Here is an 18,755-nt window from a genome sequence, read left to right as displayed (position 1 = left end):
TGCCGTTCCTGAAGCTCCACCAGACGCCGGAGCATGTCAGTTTGATCACGCAGTAGCCCCAGAGTTGCATCCCGACACCTCAGAATTTCCTGCCACCACCTCTCATCTCGAGCGTCTCTCCAATCCTCACATTGGCCCCTCCTGTCCTCATGGTCACTGGCATCTTTCCTGTACTTTGATACCACGTCCTTCCACTCATTCAGATGAGCTCTCTCATTGCGGGTCACTTCCATGATTTCCGAGAACATTTTGTCTCGCATCTTTTTTTTCCGCCGCCTTATCTGAGATAGCCTTCAGGATGGAGGAGAGAGACTTGAAAAATTTGCAGTTGCAGGAGGGAGGGGAAAAAAGGGAGAGAAGTATTTTAAAAGATACATTTTACAGAACTCTTTCACGGTGAACAACACTATTCACCTTACATAGCACATGTGATCTCACTACAAGGTCGTATTTTGCATCTTAATATTGAGTGCCTGCGGCTTTGGTGTTAGAGATCACAGATGCAGGTCCGGGCATCAGAATTCAGCTTGCATGCGGCCGTGGTAAGCCTTTGTCTTTCGGTTTCTGCAGCCTTCATATATCCAGCGCCCTCCTTTCCCAAATAGCAAGCAAAGCCTGTTGAGTGCTGCTTCTTTCCTGTTAACGTGCAGCACCAGAACCACCCCCATCCAATTCTCTGGGATGATCGCTTTACCCCTCCCCCCCACCGCGTGGCTTGTAGCAGGGAAGATCCCAGCTAACCAAACACGAAAAAGCTCAGCGCCAATCCCCCCTCACCTCCCCCTGCTTGGCTAAATGCAGGGAAGGATTTATTTTAAGCCACAGGCAAACAGCCCAACCATCTCTGTCCCCTTAATTAAATGCCCGTATTTCAACCAGGTTACCATGAACGATATCACTCTCCTGAGGATAACACAGCGAGATAAAGAACGGATGTTGCTTGAATGCCAGCAAACACCGGGACCATATGCAGCTAGGCTTTGTCATGCAATGATACCAGATTACTTGCTACATGCATGGTGTGGTCAAGTGTCCTACCATGGAGGACAGAATAAGGCTGCCCTGCCCAGAAACCTTCTGCAAAGGCTTCATGGAGATGTCCCTGGAGGATTTCCGCTCCATCCCCAGACATGTTAACAGACTTTTCCAGTAACTTTACTGGCCGCGAATGCATCCATCCCAAGTCCTCAGGGCAAATTAATCATTAAAAACGCTTGCTTTTAAACCATGTTTTATATTTACAAAGGTACACTCACCAGAGGTCCCTTCCATGGCTTCATTGTCTGGGATAGTGGCTTGGGAGGGCTGGGAGGGTACTTCTGTCAGGCTGAGAAAAAGCTCCTGGCTGTTGGGGAGAACGGAGTGCTGTGTGCTCTCTGCAAGCTCGTCCTCCTCTTCCTTCTCCTCATCTTCCCCATCCGCAGAATCCTCAGGCAAGGCTAAGATTACCCCTACCTCGGAATCCACGGACAGGGGTGGGGTAGTGGTGGCGGACCCGGGGCGGCTCCAGGCCCCAGCACGCCAAGCGCGTGCTTGGGGCAGCATGCCATGGGGGGCGCTCTGCCGGTCGCCAGTAGGGCAGCAGGCGGCTCTTGTGGACCTCCCGCAGGCATGCCTGTGGAGGGTCCGCTGGTCCCACGGCTACAGTGGAGCATCCGCAGGCACATCTGCGGGAGGTCCACCGGAGCCGCGGGACTGGCAACTGGCAGAGTGCCCCCCGCGGCGTGCCACTGTGCTCGGGGTGGCAAAATGGCTAGAGCCACCCCTGGGCGGATCCCCCCTAGAATTGCATGCAGCTCAGAATAGAAGTGGCATGTTTGCGGCCCTGCCCCGGACCTTCCGTTTGCTTCTTTGGTTTTCTGGTAGGCTTGTCTGAGCTCCTTAACTTTCACATGGCACTGTACTGAGTCCCTGCTGTGGCCTCTCTCCTTCATGGCCTTGGAAATTTTTTCAAATGTTTTTTCATTTTGTCTTTTGGAACGGAGTTCTGTTAGCACGGAATCCTCTCCCCATATAGCGATCAGATCCAGTACCTCCCGAGCGGTCCATGCTGGAGCTCTTTTTAGATTCTCAAACTGCATAGTTACCTGTGCTGATGAGCTCTGCGTGGTCACCTGTGCTGATCAGCTCTCCATGCTGGGCAAACAGGAAATGAAATTCAAAAGTTCGCAGGGCTTTTCCTGTCTACCTGGCCAGTGCATCCGACTCCAGATTGTGACCGCTCTGGACAGCAATGTTGCACTGTGGGATAGCTCCCAGAGGCCAATACCGTCAAATTGCGGCCACACTAACCCTAATCCGACATGGCAATACCGATTTCAGCACTACTCCCCTCGTCGGGGAGGAGTACAGAAATCGTTTTAAGAGCCCTTTATATCGATATAAAGGGCTTCGTTGTGTGGACAGGTGCAGGGTTAAATCGGTTTAAAGCTGCTAAATTCGGTATAAACGCCTAGTGTAGACCAGGCCTCTGACATGAAGTGCATTCATAAGGAAAAAGGAAATTCTTTCACTTTAACAGTGTGGCCTGCTGTGATAGCTCCAGGTTATAAAATCTAGCCTTGCCAAAGGCATTGTATTTTCATTCTGATGTAGCTTGCTGTGTGGAGCTCCCAGAGCGCTTGTGGAAAAGCTGAGTGAGGTGGGTTTGTTTGTTTTGTTTTTGTTTTTATCTTTGGACAAAAGTGGGGGGGACTCTCTTGACTTTTTTTTTTCTTCTTCTTCTTCTTTTCTTTAATAAGCAATCCTCATTTGGCAACTTCAATCTGATCTCAGGGCTCTGTTTGTAACCCAAGTCATGATAAGGATAATAGCAGTCCTGGATTTTGAATTAAGTGAGCAGATAAGATCCTGTAAATATTTAAGAAATTGCAAGACCGTGTTCTTTTTAACTTACAGTAGGTCCAAATACTCTCAGACTTTGAATTAACTACTCTGATTACTTTGTGGACATCAGAGCTATGTGAACAATATAGAATTTATAAATAATTTAATTATTTTGGTTTCTTTTCCTGCTCAATGAATATCCACAAGAATATTGCACCTTCCTTGTATGTATTTGTTCTTTGGATTTATTTGACTAATTCCATTCAGAATTTGACTTTATGGACAGATCAGAAATTGAACTTTTGTGCTTAGTGGTTGTGACTGGTAGAAGAAAAATGCTTTATTTCTGTCCATGGACTGGGAGACCACGCAAACACTTTCAGTGTCATTGCTTGCATCAATGAATTGAAGAGTTGGTTTCTACAAATACTCATACATGTGGCTTTCACATATACTTTCTGTGATGGGTTGGATCACAGAAACCCCCCTGGGAGCTGTCAACTGATGTGCCAAGACTACCTCTGCTCCTGTTTCCCTGCTAGCTCAGGGCTCCAGCACCCTGTCTTGCTGAGCCAGACACTCCCGTCTGCTCCAGCAAAGACCCAGGGTCTGAATTACTTGCCCCAAAACTGCAGGTTTACCTGAAAGCAGCTAACAGAAGTGTGCTTGTAACACCCAGATGCCCAACTCCTAATGGTGTCTAAACCCAAATAAATCCGTTTTACCCTGTATAAAGCTTACACAGGGTAAATTCATAAATTGTTCGACCTCTATAAAACTGATAGAGAGAGATGCACAGTTGTTTGCTCCCCCAGGTATTAATACATACTCTGAATTAATTAATAAGTAAAAAGTGATTTTATTAAATACAGAAAGTAGGATTTAAATGGTTCCAAGTAGTAACAGACAGAACAAAGTAAGTCACCAAGCAAAATAAAATAAAATGCGCAAATCTATGTCTAATCAAACTGAATACAGATAAGATCCTCACCAGTTCCAGAATGCTCCCTTTTACAGACTAAACTCCTTTTAGCCTGGGTCCAGCAATCACTCACACCCCCTGTAGTTACTGTCCTTTGTTCCAGTTTCTTTCAAATAACCTCGGGGGTGGAGCGGCTCCCTCTTTAGCCAGCTCAAGACCAAATGGAGGGGTCTCCCAAGGGTTTAAATAGACTTTTTCTCTTTTAGGTAGACACCCCTCCCTTCCCCCGTGTAGAATCCAGTCACAAAATGGAGATTCGGAATCCCATGGGCAGGGGCGGCTCTAGCCATTTCGCCGCCCCAAGCACGGCGGCACGCCACGGGGGGAGCTCTGCCGGTCGCCGGTCCTGCGGCTCCGGTGGACCTCCCGCAGACATAGGCGGCAGGTTTGTATAATTTTTGGTGGGGCCCAAAATGGTGGTGCCCCCCCGCTCCCGCCCTGTAAGCCGATATAAAATGAAGCTACAACGTGTCAGTGCCACAAGATTACAAGGGTCAATTAAAAGCGGAAAGTCAGAAGCAGCACTTGCCTACTTCAATATACAGTATTATATTTTGTTGCATCTGTTGTGATGAAGTGGGAATGTTCTTAATATTTTCTCTGAATACTGTGTGGGTGCCTCAGTTTCCCCTGCAAGATGCCAACTGAAGGTGTTGGGGACAAAGAGATCAGGTGGCCTCCTTGTCCAGAAGAGACACAGAGGCCAGAGGAGGGAGTGTCAGTTTGGAGCTGGCTGGGGAAATTGGGAGAGACCCAGAACTTGGTTCTGGGCTCCCTACCCCCCAAGATGGACCTGACAGAGGGGTTCTGTTTTCTGTACCAACAAGCTCTGTTTAAACTGTGTTCCCGTCATCTAATAAACCTTCTGTTTTACTGTCTGGCTGAGAGTCACATCTGACTGCAGAGTTGGGGTGCAGCGACCTCTGGTTGCCCCAGGACCAGCCTGGGCAGACTCACTTTGGAAAGTGCATGACGTGGAAGGGCTGAATGCTCCGAGGTCAGACCCAGGAAGGTGTAAGCTTCTTGCCCTGGAGACAGTATGCTCCGAGAGAGGAGGCTCCCCCAGAGTCCTGACTGGCTTTGTATGGAGATGTTCCAAAGCATCACAGCATTCCCTTCCACACCGTGCACTTCCCAGAAGTCCGCAGACAGGCACTGACACTCCCTCCTCCGGCCTTTGTCTCTTTCCAGGCATTAGAGGCCACCCGATCTCTCTGTTCTCCAACACCTTCAGTTGGCACCTTGCAGGGGAAACTGATTTGGGAGAAATGAAGTAAAAGCTGCCCAAACCGAGCTTGAGCACTCCTGAATTTTGAGGTGTTCAAATCTGGAAGGCAGGTGCTGGGGGTGGGAGAGGGCTGTGGGCTCCATGGGGGAGCATGGCAGCAACTGTCTGGAGCTGCATGCAGCCAGATACGCTGGTCTGAGTGGCACAGTAAGCGGTTTGGGGGTTGGAGAAGAGGTAGGGAGTTCCGGGGGGCACTCAAGGGACAAGGAGCAGGGGGAGTTGGATGGGGCAGAGGTTCGAAGGGGCAGTCAGGGGACAGGCAGCAATTGGATAGGGGTGGGAGTCTCAGAGGTTTATCAGGGGACAGGTAGGGGGTGCGGTCGTGGGGGGGGACGTGGTGGGGGGTCTCAGGAGGGGCCGGTGGGGACAGGGAGAAGGGAGGCTTAGATAGGGGCTGAGGTCCCAAGGGGCAGTTAGGGGCAGGGGTCTCGGGAGGCGGTAATCGGGGAACAAGGACCAGTGGGGCTTAGATAGGGGGTGGAGGTTCTGGGGGGCAGTTGGGGCAGGGGTCTGGGGAGGGGGCAATCAGCGGACAGAGGCTGGGATTCAAAGGGTTCTGGGCTGCTGGCAGCCGTGGGGATCCCAGAGCCCTTTAAATCCCAACCCTGGCTGGGAGTCAGAGAGCTCTGGGCTGCCCGCCGCGGCGGGGAGCTCAGAGCCTTTTAAATCCCAGCCCCGGCTGGGAGTCAGAGGACTCTGGGCTGCTTGCAACCGCGGGGAGCCCGCAGCCCTTAAAAACTCAGCCGCGGCAGGGATTTAAAGGGCTCTGGGCTGCCTGCAACCGCGGGGAGCGCAGAGCCTTTTAAATCCCAGCCGCGGCCGGGAATCAGAGGGCTCTGGGCTCCCCGCCGCAGCAGACAGCCCAGAGCCCTCTGATTCCCTGCCGCGGCTGGGATTTAAAAGGCTCTGGGCTGCCGGCAGTGCACAGCAGGGGAGAAACCTAGCTCCAAATATTGCTGGAGCAGAACCCCTGTCTGTGAATATTCCTGGGGCTAAAGCCCCAGGAGCCCATATAAGTCGGCGCCCATGCCCGCAGACCTCCACTGAAGCCGCGGGACCAGCGGACCCTCCACAGGCACACCTGCGGGAGGTCCACCGGAGCCGCCTGCCACCCTCCTGGCGACCGGCAGAGCGCCCCCCGCGGCATGCCGCCCCAAGCACGCGCTTGGCGTGCTGGGGCCTGGAGCCGCCCCTGCCCATGGGCAAGTCACATGCCCAAGCGTGACTCAGGACTTGCAGGTAGCAGCCATTACCTACATGCTACTTTGAACGTCCTCAGCTCTTTTGTCTGTTAAGTGCTTCCTGATTGAGCACTTAACTTGCACATTCCTTTCCCAAGAAGTGACCAAATTTTCTAACTAAGGCTACTTAGAAATCAAGCAAGTATACAGCCCATGTTCATAACTTTGAATATACAAATGATGCCTGCATAAAACTAGGCTGAACATAACCAATAGATCTTAACCTTTAGATAGATATGTTACATGGCATATGTAGCAAAACCCTATTCCAGTTATCTCATACATACATTTATAAGTACACGCCCCCATAAAGCCTTATGGGGTACACTGTCACACTTTCCATGAATTGTTGTGCCAGTAAAACTCTATGGTTCAAGTATTCAAGGAAATGGACCATAAAATCTTGCAAGCAGTTTTGAAGTGAATTCATTTTAAAAGATCAGCAAATAATTGCAAATTTTAAAATATTTGCCTAGCTCAACAGACCACATAGCCTGACAAAATCTGAATGGTGATGTCCGCCATGCTTCAAAAGTTAAAAGTTTAGTTCAAGACCCAGCAGAATCACTTACAGTCAGACCTGCCAAAGTGCAAGAAAGACTAATGAGAACTGTTGTGTAGTTTCCTATCTTACAAGTTTTCACCCAGTGAATCCTCTTTGCATCGCTCTTCCTTTGTGCAGGCCACTACTGTGCTACCAATGCCATTTTATCCCAGAAAATGTGTATTCTCTCTGTAAAGCACTCAAAGCTTGGTGGGGGAAATGTTGCTGTGGTGGGCTTTTTCTTGGAAACTAACCACAACCGATTCTCCTTTTTTTTGTTTGGTTTTTTAATTTTTTTCCTGTCAGGGGGCTTGCATCAGAAAAATATAGTAACTAAACTTCTTGAGAATGAGAAATAATGCCCTCTTTTCTCTTTGCCATCTTTAAAACTGTGCCTTTAGCAAGATAATTTAAGAGTGGAAAGTGGTGTTCCATCAGCCCCATTACCTCCAGGGTGGGAGGGGGGTCTGACCAGGTTCCTATAACAACTCACCATGTATACTGGGTCAAATTGTGCTATGCCTGAGATATAGGGTCACACACTGATGATGTTACCAAGTATGATCATCTTCCATGGGAGTTATGGGTCCTCAGGTGGCTAATGACAATCCTTGAACCACAAGTTCTATTACAATGAGGGCAGATGATTTCAAGCTCAACAGGAGACTGTTGACCATGACTGCAAGCCAGTCTCTCCTTCCTCCTGCGCCTCTTGTCCTCTTCAGCTTGTCGGCGAGCAAGTTCAAAATGCAGGGGACCATTACATAAGACTTCACTCCATTTTAAGCGATCCTGGGCAAGTGTCTCCCAAGTGTCAAAGTCAATATTACACTTTTTTAGGTTGTCCTTCAGCAAGTCCTTATAACACTTCCATTGTCCATCCACGTTACGGTACCCTTCTTTCAACGGAGAGAAAAGGACCTGTTTTGGGAGGCGATGGTTTGGCATCCGGACGCGACCAGTCCAGCAGAATGGCTGCTGGATGATCATTGCCTCGATACTGGTGGTCTTGCCCTCTTCCAGAACACTAATATTGGTGCGCCTGTCTTCTTGTTTGATCTTCAGAATCTTACGAAGGCAGAGTTGATGGTGCCTCTCAAGGACTTTCACGTGGTGTCTATAGGTTGTCCAAGTTTCGGGCCTATACAACAGTGTTGGGAGAATAACAGCTTGATTAATGAGAAACTTGCTTTCTGTTCAAATGTCATAATCTGTTTGAATGCCATAAACAAGAAAAAGCTACACTGGCACAGCTCAGGAGATGTTGAATTTCTGCATCAATATCTGCCTTGGATAAAAGATGACTTCTGATGTAGAGGAAGTGATCAACATTCTTCAGTGCCACTCCATTGATTTTGATAGACGGGGCATGTAATACCTCATTTGGAGAGGGGTGATCGAGCACTTTACCAAGACATGCGTAAGCATCGGCAAACACATTCAAGATAGTTTGAAGATCTTTCTCAGAGTGGTCAAAGATTGTGTTGTCATTAGCATACTGAAGTTCCACAATAGTTGTTGTGGAAATCTTACTCTTGGCTTTCATCCTGCTAAGCCTGAACAGCTTTCCATCCATTCTGTAAATGATTTCAGTGCCAGCTGTAAACTTCCTAGCAATTAGGTAAAGAATGATGGCAATAAAAAACGCAAACATGGTTGGAGCAATGAGACAGCCCTGTTTGACTCCTGCTTGTACTTTGAAAGGTTCACTCTGGGAGCCAGTGCTGCTCGGAACAGCCGCTTTCATGTTATCATGAAGCAATTTTAGGACATTGTATTTATCAGGACATCCATCAATCTTAGAAAGTACAGTCCAGAGGGCACGGTGATTCACTGACAGGGGCAGAAGGTGGGTTGCAAGGATCCACACCAGAACTTTGCCTGCAATGGCTAGGAGGGAGATACCACAATCCACTTTATCCCCTTTCTTGAAGAGGGTGACAATCAGGGCATCCCCCATTTCACTGGATATCTCCTCCTTTCTCCAGATTTTAAGGATAATCAGGTAAAGCTGCCAAATTAGCTCTGGTCCACCGTCTTTAAAGATTTCAGTGGGGATCCCATCTAGACCCGCTGCCTTGTTGTTGTTGTTGTTTGTTGTTCTGCTTGGTGGCATTGTGTACCTCATACAAATTGGGAGGGATTTTTGCTCAAGGACTTCATCTGCAACCATAGAATTATGGTTAAGGAGATCTTTAAAATGTTCTTTCCATTGAGAATTGATGGCAGTGTTGTCCTTCAGAAGTGTGGTTCCATCCTTAGAGGGAAGAGGATTCATACCATGACAAATTGGCCCATAAACAGCCTTGGTGGCACTAAAGTAACCACATGAATTGTAGATGTCCGAGATATTGGAGTTCTTGCACTTTCTCAGTCCACCATTTGTTCTTAAGTTCTCTGGTTTTACGTTGTACTTCCGTCCTCGCCTTGGCATGGGCTTCTCTCTTTATATTACAATTTATGTCATTCTGCCAAGCACGAAATGTCATTTTCATCAAACCAGTCCTGATGTTTTCTGGTTTAGTAGCCTATGGGTTCCTCACGGGCATTGATGATTACTGCTTTCAACTGGCTCCAATGTTCCTCAATTTCTTCCAGAAACTCTGATGGGAGCTTTTCTTCTAAAACTGCTTGGAAGTGGTCACGCTTAATGGGGTCCTTCAAATCTTGAGCCTTCAACTTGTGCCTGACCTGCTTCTTTTGCAGCTTCCATTTGGGAGTGATCTTAATTTTCATTGTGGATCGAATAAGGCGATGATCAGTCCAACCATCATCAGCACTTGTCATTGCTCTTGTGAGAAGTACGTCACTATGATCTCGGGCATGGACTATGACGTAGTTGAGGAGATGCCAGTGCTTTGACTGTGGGTGTCTCCAAGATGTTTTGAACTTTTCTTTTTGTTGGAAAAGAGTGTTCATAATAATAAGTTCATGTTCAGAACACTTGGTCAGGAGCAGAATTCCATTTGAATTGCTTTTGCCAGCTCCTTCTTCCCTGATTGTTCCTTTCCATAGGTCTGAGTCGTCTCATCCAACACGTGCATTGAAATCCCCCAGGAGGATGATCTTGTCTTCTGTAGGGATCTCCGATAAAATAGTTTCCACCTGAGAATAAAAATCTTCCTTTACATGCTCATTGGCATCCAGTGTTGGTGCATAGTGTGAGTGTGTTACAGGGACAGCTGGAAGGGACCCCTGCAGTTAGGTAGCCTAACACTTTCCATTACAAAGGATCCTTGCAACCTTGCCTTTGACAAGCTTTCACACCTCCATTGTTTGCACCAGGCCTTTGATATTCGATGGAGTGGGGAGGGAATCCCCTCAGGCTATAGAAATGCCTTTGATTAGTCTCATGAAAAGCCAATAATATTTGGCTGAGCTATGAAATGATTAGAAATACTTTTCCTTCTCTCAGTTGTATTCCTCAGGAAAAAATTCCCCCATTTTGAGGCTGGGCTCACACAGCTGCCAAAGCAGCAGCTGCTGCAGCACATCCTATCCTGATTTTTCACACTTGCTATCTGGTCACCCTAGGAACACCAGGAAGCTGCCAGAGCAGCTCAGGGTAGGGGGAAATTGGGCTGGGCTCCCCACAACCTCCTGCCAGAGCCTGCATGTTGCATCAACAATCCCCTCTGTGGGGGACACACATGTGCTAGGAGACTCTCCCAGTTTCTGGGTGGGAAGAGGTCTGGGCTCCCACTCCAACCACGTTCTGGATCCAGCAACCCGTCCACCCCGTCCCTTGGAAAATAGCCTTCTTCTGTTAGTGACTTGGGATATCTCCATATAAGAAACTTTGGTCAACACATGTTACATCGATGTAAAGCTCTTGCAGTTAGTACCTCGCTTGTGCGCGTGCATACTTGGCTTCTTGCATCAGTGCTGCGTGTCCTCACCAGGAGTGCTTGTACTGATGCACAGTGCGGTATGCCATGGGTATGCATCCCAGCTTGCAACTTGCCATTGTCTAGTGCACTGTCTTTTGGGAAGTTTCAGTAATGCCTGGTGGGGCAGAAATGAGTCATGCAGGAGTGACTGGGAACCAAGGGGTCAACTTCCCAGTATGCAACCTTTGCCATCCCATAAGGTCATCTATATCCCATAATTTTTGTGCCTTTAAAAAAAAATCCCGTTAGCCTGCACAGCACTTCTCGCTGTCCGCAATCTCTGACAGAAGCATGGCGCATGCGCTATTGTTATGAACATTGCAAACACAGGACACACAATCCTTGGGTATTTGCTACACCACAAGAACCACCAAATCAGCATGGAATATGACAATTTTTTGGCTAGATTGCTGTGGGACATAGCGAGCACCAATTCGGTGGTGGTGGTGGTGTTCATGGAGCAACGGCAGATGGTGGGATGCTTCTGGGCCCAAGAAAAGAACACTGACTGATGGGATTGCATCATAATCAGTGGCGTTGGAACAATTTTTATAGTGGAGGTGCTGAGAGCCATCGAACAAAACTGTAAGCCCTGTGTATGATGGAAACCACTTCAGGCCGAGGGTGCTACTTCACCCCCGGTTCCTGCACCTCTGGTCATAATGCAGGTTTGGGATGATGAGCAGTGGCTGCAGAACTTTCCTGGATCTGCAAAAAGAACTGGAGTACTTGTGGCACCTTAGAGACTAACAAATTTATTTGAGCATAATCTTTCGTGGGCTAAAACCCACTTCATCGGATACATGCAGTGGAAAATACAGTAGGAAGACATATATACACAGAGGACATGACAAAATGGGTATTTCCATACTAACTACAATAAGAGTAATCAATTAAGGTGGGCTATTACCAGCAGGAGGGAAAAAAAACTTCTGTAGTGATAATCAGGATGGCCCATTTCCAACAGTTGACAAGAAGGTGTGAGTAACAGTAGGGGGAAATTAGCATGTGGAAATAGGTTGGAGTCTGTTTTTGAAGTTTTTTTTTGTTGGAGTATTGTGACTTTGAGGTCTGTAATTGAGTGACTAGGGAGGTTGAAGTGTTCTCTGACTGGTTTTTGAATGTTATAATTCGAATTACAGACCTCAGTCACAATACTCCAACAAAAAAACTTCAAAAACAGACTCCAATGAGAAACTGCAGAATTGGAATTAATTTGCAAACTGGACACCCTTAAATTAGGCTTGAATAAAGACTGGGAGTGGATGGGTTATTACACAAAGTAAAACCTATTTCCCCGTGCTAATTTTTTTTTCCCCTACTGCAGGGCTGAAGCCCCAAGCCCCAGCACTCCCCTGAGGTCTAAAGCCCTAAGCCCTGGTGCTCCCACAGGGCAGAAGCCTGACTGCTCCCCTCTTCCCCCCCCCCCCCGGCGGCCGCAGCCCCAACTCCCCTGTGGCTGAAGCCAGAAGGCAGTACAGTATCTGATTTTTTTGTTCTTTGTCTGCACTGCTGCCTGATTGATGACTTCTGTTTCCACAGGGTGTCCGGTTGACCAGTAAATCCATAACTCTGGTGTTCATATCTTTTGAGGTTCTACTGTACATCAACAATAGCTTGATGATGCTTGGGGAGGTGGTGTTATGCATTATGATTGTGAAAATTAAAATTAATTTTAAAATAGGACCTTCAAGACATTTTCAGCATCTTAGCTTTTTCAGACCCCTTTGACTAACAAATGGATTTTTGTTGTCCTTCAAACTTTTCATATGGTTAACATGCACTGCCAGTGAATTTGAGCCAATATTTGAAGCAATTTGTTAATAACTTTGCTTAGTTATAACCAATATTTTTTCCTAGCTTCCCCATCAGGGCCTGCTCCGGGCACCAGCTAAGGAAGCAGGTGCTTGGGGTGGCCAATACAAAAGGATGGCACTCTGTCCGCTGTTGGGGCGGCCCCTCCAGGTCTTCAGCGGGAATTTGGCAACAAGTCCCTCAGTCCCTCTCTCTCTTTGAGCTGCTGCCGAAGTGCCACTGAAGAGGAAGAGAGGGAATGAAGGACATGCTGCCAAAGAATGGAGCGGAGCGATTGAGCTGCCATGGAAGTGCCGCCGATCGGCACTTTTTTTCCCGCCGCTTGGGGCAGCAGAATACCTGGAGCCGGCCCTGTTCCCATTATAGGTACAGTTTTCCCATACTCAGAATGGCCACTATTTCCCAAACTTGCGAAGAAACTGAAGCTGCCTAATGGGATTGAAACTGTTCACGCCCTCAGTAAATATCTCCACTACTTTAACTGGTTGGGGGTACCCATGGACATTGCACCAAAGAGACTGATGTTACAGTGTAACATTCCCCTCTGGTGTTATCTGGACCGGTGATCTGCTAGGTCACTCTAATCCTTAACTCTAGGAGCCACCCTTACCCTGCTCTGCAGTGAGAACCCCCATTCCTGGGCTGTTCACGCACAGCCTCTGGCAAGTAAGTGGCTCCCAGCTACTTGCAACTGAATGACACTAGCCAATATCTCCGGTCCCAGACACAACCCTGGGATCCTCCATCTTGCAGTGTCCAGTTATGCCCGCTGGATGCTGCAAGCTTATATGAGCTCATCAATTTAACAAAGAAATTGATATGTACCAGGCTTGTTCTCCCAAGGGAAGTCTCTGACACATTTCATACCAAACACACTGCTTCAGGTAGAATAAACAAACAGATTTATTAACTATAAAGATAGATTTTAAGTGATTATAAGTCAAAGCATAACAGGTCAGATTTGGTTAAATGAAATAAAAGCAAAACGCATTCTAAGCTGCTCTTAACACTCTCAGTCCCTTACAAACTTAGATGTGTCTCATTGCAGACTGGCTGGTTGCTTTTCAGCCAGGCTCTCCCCTTTGATCAGTGCTTCAGTCACTTGTTGCGGTGTGTGTAGATGTAGGTGGGAGAGAGAGATCATGGCAAATGTCCTCCCTTTTATCATGTTCTTTCTTCTTTCTTGGCTTTGCCCCCCTCCCCCTTCAGAGTCAGGTGAGCATCACCTCATCGTAGTCCCCAAACTGACCAAAGGAAGGGGGGTGACTCACTCGAGAGTCTAATAGATTCTTTTGTTGCTGCCTAGGCCAGCGTCCTTTGTTCCTGTGAGGCTGGGCTGGGTTTGTCCCATACCTGCCCTGATGAGGTGTGAACTGCCTCTCTGCTCCTGGAGAGTTTTTGCCTGGGCTTATTTAAAGCCATGAGGATCAATTTTCAGCCTCATAACTACATACACTAAGGTTATAGGTTATAATTTCATGCAACAACAATGCTCAGTGCATCATGAGCTTTCCAAAGACACCTGACATGACAAACTTTGCATTGGATACCACATAATCATTTTACAAGGATGAACATGGGAGTGTAGGGTGTTCCCCCAAGGTACAGAGTGTCACACAGAGGCTCCTCTCAAGGCCAATAGCACTGACTTTAGTGCACTGGAGGCTATCATACCTCTCAACCTTCAAACAGTGTGTGTGACAGAAGCAATTGAAATGTGTAACCCATGACAAAAGACTAGGTCATCTGTGCTTTGTTGAGCATCATGCCATAATTGACAGATTAGAATCTTTTATCACAATAAACCCCCTTTGTAAAGGATATTTCCTTACCGTATGACTAAACAAATTTGTTTTGTGGGAGGGTTTCTTTGTTTTTAGAAAATGTAAAACAACGGGAAGGGAACTCTGTCTTGTGCCCCTCCAAGCCCCCATTCCCCCTCACATACACACCTAGGTCCTCACCAGAGTATGAAAAGTGGGTTTTCATCTCCTCCCCCCCAGAATACTGCTCCAGTTACTGGAATTACTCTTATCCTTTATTTGGACTGGAACGGGGCATGACCCATTTGGCTAGTGGTAACAGGTGTTTGCTAGACAGCAGCCGAATACTGGGAATCAGAACTCTTGAGTTATATATGCTCTGGGAAAGGAGTGGGATCTAATGGTTAGTGCAGGGGGACAAGGAGATGGGACACAGTTATTTCTGGCTTTGGGAGGCATTCACTGATGTTCAAACAGAGAGCTTCCTTTTTTTCATTTTTTCCCCTTTTTCCACCAACCGAGTTTATCCCACCAAAGCTGTCTTCACTTTTAAAATCACCTTATTACCGATGAGACAGCTAAAATAGCTTCTTACAGTAGGTGTCTCCAGTCAATGACTGATTTGCATTAAGAAAGATATGACAGGCAAGTGTGAAGAGGCAAGAATGATCGTTTAATATTAGAAAAATTCCACATTCATTTCAGAAATTATTAGTAAGCAGAGTGTGTGTTCATACATAAATTATTTCTAAAAATGGGAAGAGAGATTAAAATGCTAAACATTTTCATACCGCAGGAGTAGGCAAGCTCCAGCCCAGAAGCTGCAAGTGGCTGTCATGAAAATGGTGGGGCTTTGTCCACTCTCTAATGAGAGAGGCAGACAAGCAGGAAAGGTGCGTTCCTTGGCTCAGGGCACTTCTATGCAGAGCCAGCCCAAGCCTTCCTTACACTGGCTGCATCACTAGTGGGTCCTGTTGTGCTCAGGAAGTCAGAGGGGAGAGAACTGCAAGAATAGAGCCTGTGATGGGGGGAGAAGGGAACCCCTTAGCTGCTCCTCACTTCCAAGCAAGAGCCATTCCAAGAATGACTTCATATCTCTCAGAAAGAGGGGGGAAAGAGAGAGAGAATGCTCTCCCCCATCCCACCCACACCCTATCTTCCGACCATTAAGGAAAGGGTGAGAGGCTGTTTCCCTTCCTTCCACTAAATCTCTCCCCCTGCAAAATATGGAGATCTGGCAGGGTGCAGAGAAGAGGTGAATGTTGCAGGCAAGGGAGAGAACTTGATGAAAGAGAATACATCATATTGAGTCTAACCCACAAATCCTCCTTAGTTACACAGGTACAACCCCGTGCTACAAAGGTATTAGCAAAGGCCAATATTGGCTCTATCGCTGCATGCAGGAGGATGCAGCGGAAATGGCATCTTTATGCTGTTATAGAACTGTAAAAATACAGTGGTTTGGGTAGTAAGATGAAAGCTATTGAGTCAAATTCAGCCTTGGTGTAAGCAGGTACAACTCCTTTGACTTCCATAGAGTTGCACGCACACATGCTGTGGCCCAATAACTTTAAGGGAATTCCCCCTTCAGGTATTTTCCAAAGAGGAGGCAAGCTTTTCACTCTGACCAAACAGACTAACGTGTATGTGGTGTTGGGCATTGTGCATGTCTCCTTGGACACTCCTGAGGCACGTTTTTAGGAAATAAATAATAAAATAAAGTTCCAAAATAAATAGATTCAGGAGCACAAGGCAGCCAATCGTCATTGTTGCCATTAGCAACCCAGAGGCAACTGCACATAACACACCACAACTGTCAGAGGGATGTGCCAAAGGCCCAGATGCCAGGTCCTGAAATGAGTTCCACAGCTTGGCAACTGAGAAAGATTAGCAATGATTCAGTGGGCTGGGGCCTGGCATTAATAAAAGGCCATTTTTTTTAACAATGTACTGTCTCATTTATTTTAATAGGACAACAAAGGACCGACTGATCTCTCTTCTCACTATGCAAGCTGAGAATTACTGATCTGCAATAGACTCCTGCACCCCTGTGAAGCCTCATTGAAGTAAATGCGGCTCTGGGCAGACACTGGGGCTGTCCATGCAGGGCTCTTTGCAGGATGAGGATCGAGGAAGGAAGGAAGGAAGGAAGGGAAAACAGTCAAGTGACAACAAACATGGGTATTTTTTATTATAGGATCATTAAAGGATATTTTCAGGAGTTTTACATTATGCATATGCTCTCTTCATGCCAATAAGCAACATAGATGAGTGTCTGTAACATAGGCGTTCTAGGCAATGTCTTGACCTATGTTTCTATCCCCAGTTTTATTTCCAAGCAGACACTGCCAGGAAATTCTAAAAGAATATACTATTAATCACTGAAAAATTCCACATTTTTATACCAGTTAAACTTTCCAGGCACATTTGCCCTCAAGTAGGAGACAGTCCCTTACTAATCACTTAGCTCAATGCATCAGAATGTGTGTTTGTTTGGGAGCATTTAATATGTAGTATAAATTTTGATTTGTCAGTCTAGGTGGGAAGGGAGCTGAGGTCAGGTCAGCTATGATCTTAAAATGTTAAGGATTTTATTTAGAGAGAAGCTAAGTTCATAGCTAATAAATAAAGGGGTGCTCTTGCATGAAGATCTCTTTCAAACACTGCAACTTGTGTTATCTGACATTTTAATTAGCCTTGCCTCATTGCCTAGGAAACATCCTGTCTGCCTTCATTAGTGGTCCCAGAAGTGTTTGACACTCTTTTGCTTTAAAGCATGCTAGAAAGACAGCTAGCCTCTACTGACCTTGACTTTCTTGTTGTTCACCAGAACGCCACTACTTGACATATTTGCTCCACACCTTGCCTAACTTCCCTCAAACCTAATATGAAGCTTGTTCCTGGCTTCAGTTTGAGGAGCAGCAGATTGTTGTGTAAGCAACAATCTGCCTCTACCAGATGAGATCGTCCTAGTGAATTTTGTGCTTCTAAAAGGTGCCAGCTGAAATGTTGATATCATCACCTCTAGGACTCAGAGCTGGGGCCCTAGGTATGTGCCATGGGGAACTTTTCAAAAGTGCGTAAGCACATTAGACATCTAACTCCTATTGCAATCAGTGCTGCTTAGGCACTTCTGTAAATCCCACTTGGTGCCTATCTGCATCTTTAGGCACCTAAATACCTGTGAAAATCTGTCCCTAGGGCCATGTCTCCACTACAAACTCTGGTCTGCACAATCTATGTCAGCATACAGCTGCTGCAATTAGTATATTGCTTGTGCACATTGGCTTTGCTTCACAAGTTTACCAGACATGCTCGTGTCGATGCAAAGTGCAATGTACCCTAGGTAGGTATCCCAGTGTGCCACAAACCACCACCCAGAGCAATACCTTCTGGGAAGTTTTGGCAATGTGTTGTGGGGTAGATATGAGCTGAGCAGGGACCTCTGAGAGCTAGCAGTCAAGTTCCCATCATGCAGATTCCTCCATCCTCTAACGCCATCCCTATTCTGCAATTTCCATGCTTTTTTTTTTAATATCCTGCAAACTCGTGTGACACTCAGTGTCTGCCATCTCTGACAGAAGCATGGAGCCTTCGCAGCTCTGTACTAATCTCACAAATGTTGCCACTTATGATGGTCCAGTATTATCAGAGCTTCAGGAAGAACTGCAACAGTGGAGGACATGGCGATTTCTTCGAGGACCAGTTGCTGAGGGACATAGCAAAAAATTCAAGCTTGGTGGTGGTGGTCACGGAGCAGCTGCAGATGGTGGAGTGCTGCTTCTGGGTCTGAGAAACGAGCACTGATTGGTGGGATTGCATTGTAATGCAGGTTTGGGACAATGAGCAGATGCAAAAAGCCACGTTCCTGGATCTGTGGGCCAAGCTCAACCTGGCCCACCAGTGCAGGGACACTGCGTTGGCAGTTGAGAAAGAAGAGGCCAGGAGCTCAATTCTTGTAAAAATGAGACAGCTAGAGAGTCTTAATAAAGATAAATTCCCAGACAAAAACTAAACTGAACTTAAGGATTGAGAGCCCATTTCAGTGAATTAAAGGTTACATTTTTTACAGTGACATAGTTATTTAATCATTTAGAATTAAGAAATGTAAACAAAATCTATATATCTGCAAATAAAAAAATATTCAGTTTAAGCACCCAGTCATATCCATCTCTGAAAGACACTACACAGCAGCCATTAAAACAGGTGTAAACTAGGGATTTAACAATATAGATTAATGTTAGTCTGGGCCTTTGCTACCTGTTTCTTCCTTTGGTTTAATTGTATTTGCTAGAACTAAATGCTACAGTGACTTGCATGCATATAAACTCATGGAGATTGAATGGGGTACAAAGCAATGCAGAATTTGGCCCTTGTGCTTGGAAAGGAATTTCTGATTTCGAATA

The 18,755-nt window shown here is 46.6% G+C and overlaps 1 long non-coding RNA gene across 2 annotated transcripts in view; it reads left to right on the top strand.

The window, feature by feature from the left end:
- The window catches only part of LOC120395252, a 40,858-nt gene extending 22,512 nt beyond the window's left edge, over positions 1 to 18,346 (top strand). For both annotated transcript variants that reach the window (XR_005592543.1, XR_005592542.1), the window contains exons 2-3: positions 16,321 to 16,530; positions 17,931 to 18,346. This is a non-coding gene — a long non-coding RNA (uncharacterized LOC120395252). The remainder of the gene's footprint in view (positions 1 to 16,320; positions 16,531 to 17,930) is intronic.
- The last annotated feature ends 409 nt before the right edge of the window (positions 18,347 to 18,755 follow it).

This window comes from Mauremys reevesii, linkage group 1 (genome assembly GCF_016161935.1).
Source record: "Mauremys reevesii isolate NIE-2019 linkage group 1, ASM1616193v1, whole genome shotgun sequence".
Taxonomy (NCBI): domain Eukaryota; kingdom Metazoa; phylum Chordata; order Testudines; family Geoemydidae; genus Mauremys; species Mauremys reevesii.
This window is presented reverse-complemented; position numbering and strand designations above follow the sequence as displayed.